The sequence below is a fragment of the Penaeus monodon genome, chromosome 25 (genome assembly GCF_015228065.2).
Source record: "Penaeus monodon isolate SGIC_2016 chromosome 25, NSTDA_Pmon_1, whole genome shotgun sequence".
NCBI classification, from domain to species: Eukaryota; Metazoa; Arthropoda; class Malacostraca; order Decapoda; family Penaeidae; genus Penaeus; species Penaeus monodon.
The window spans coordinates 7,026,935-7,027,305 of record NC_051410.1 but is presented as its reverse complement, the minus strand read 5'-3'; positions in this window follow the sequence as shown (position 1 = coordinate 7,027,305).

Here is a 371-nt window from a genome sequence, read left to right as displayed (position 1 = left end):
GTCTTGCTATGTTTACGAACTAATAAAGTGACTTAAAAGTGATTTTTCTTTTAGTCAGATCAAAACAACGATTCTATAAATAGAATGTATGCGATATAAGAGATGATTGTAACAACAGAAATATAGTTAAGCAAAATGGAAAAAAAAAGAGAAATACACACAAGAGAAAGTATAATTTAAGTAAAAAGAATAAATGGAAAAGAGGGAAAAGGAAAAACGGATAGAAGACAAAAGGAAGTAGAAACGGAGTGAACAGGAAAGAAAGAAAGGGAAGAAGTGGAAAAAGAAGAAACATTCAAGACAGATAAGCTGATAAATAGATAGTTCCCTACGCAGATAGAAAAGTAAGTAGACATTAAGACAGACAGATA